Source organism: Limulus polyphemus, unplaced genomic scaffold (genome assembly GCF_000517525.1).
Source record: "Limulus polyphemus unplaced genomic scaffold, Limulus_polyphemus-2.1.2 Scaffold797, whole genome shotgun sequence".
Classification (NCBI taxonomy): Eukaryota; Metazoa; Arthropoda; class Merostomata; order Xiphosura; family Limulidae; genus Limulus; species Limulus polyphemus.
Genome location: NW_013666407.1, coordinates 278,773 through 280,732, shown reverse-complemented (window position 1 = coordinate 280,732; position 1,960 = coordinate 278,773).

Genomic DNA, 1,960 nt, shown 5'->3' with positions numbered 1-1,960 from the left:
AAACGGAGACGTAACAATATTCTGAGGTGCTTCAGACCACTCGAGGAAAATTTGATCTTTCCTGCTCGAGTGGGTTTGTTACTAATATGAATAATTATCAGAACCTGCAATAAGTCTTGATTAAAGCGCTCACTAATACATGCAGTTTGACTTCAATCTATACCATGGAATATTAACCTTTATCATCCAAAACGGTTGCTGCTACACACTTGTCATAAAATATTTCCTTCCCTAACACACATAATAAGGAAATATTATTAATGTCTATTTTTATATAATCATTAATTTGGCATGGTAATCTGATCGATTAAGTGGCAACCAGATAGAGAGAACGCCATCAAAATTGCTATTTTTCTGTATTTTAAGCAACCGTATTGTTTGTGGTTTTTACTGATTTTGTTCCATATTTATTTCCACTACTGTTTATAAAATTTGGGAGAGAAATTTTGTTCTTATGTCTTGATATACCACCCAGGTACTGAGCTTTTTTAGAATGATAAACACTGCGTTGTTGAAGCAATACTAGTATATAACAGTTGAAATAAATGATAAAAATGAAAAAGAACGTAGAAAGGTTTGCAAATATGATTTCCTATTAAACATAATGATAACTTTTCAAGGCTTGTATGCCAGTTTAGATGCAATAATCAAATGAAATGAAAATGTGTATTTTAAAATGGTGTTTCAACCATTTTTCATACTGAATAAACGCTTTTTACGACTTATAACAAACATGTATTTACTTGTGTGATACACTTCCGCTAGTCTACAGCAACCATCCTTAGGTGAAATGGTGTTTCAACCATTTTTCATACTGAATAAACGCTCTTTACCACTTATAACAAACATGTATTGACTTGTGTGATAGACTTCCGCTAGTCTACAGCAGCCATCCTTAGGTGAAATGGTGTCGGTGTTGTTGCACCTGTTTGTCGCTATACTTCAAGGTGGTTCTTACAAAAACATGTTCCATAAGATGGAATAGAACCCGTTAAAAAGAATGTTTTTAATAAGTAATTTTCCCTTTATTTGTCTAAATTATTTCTAGTTTGCAATTATTTTACTTTATTACTTAAAGGAATTTGATATTTTTATTTGAATAAGTATAACCTTAAAATGCGTATGCTCATATGAGTTCTATAGACCCCCATATAATATTGAATCTTTTCCTATCTCTTACACGTGAGTGAATACATTCACATTCATAATTAAGCATGCCTACTTATTCTGTTTTTACTTTTATACTTGGGTTTATTAAGAAACGTCATTATTTTATTTCTTTAGGATATTGAAATTATGATTTCTCGTGAACTCGAAGACTTTGAAGCACGTATTGAATCTTAATGCAGCAGAAAGGTCCAATCCTAGAAACTATCTGTCCTGAAAGACGTTTTTCATTAACCATCAAAGGGCATGTTAACAGAAAACGCTTTATTGTGTGATGAATGCAAGGAACGCAAATTGATGATACTCTCTATGTCACCGACGCATAGAAGTCTAAAGATTTATTCTGCATTCTTAAATAAAACTCTTGGCGGAAGAATGAGCCATATTAATTGTCATTGGAGGAGCGATCCTATCAGGCAGGGCGACGTCTTTCTTTATTTCCGTAGCAGGATTGATAAATTTTACCCCACTCAAAAACTCATTTTAAATCTTATTGTTGTAAGTTTTAGTAACGTGGCAAGCATTTTAGGACCCCACAAGTCATTCACAATGATTTGATGATAACATTACGATGAAACATGTAAAAATTCTCTTTTTTTCATGTATGAAAAAATCTATCAGTCGAGAATTATTTTGCCATCAACGTAGACATATTACTTTGCATCACAAGTATTTCTAATTGATAAGTAAAATACCAGCAATATTAACGCAAATGGTTTTCACAAGTATGCATTATTTCTGAAAAGGTTATTTTCACAGTGACATTTTAGAACATGTTTTTTTTTTTTTTTTT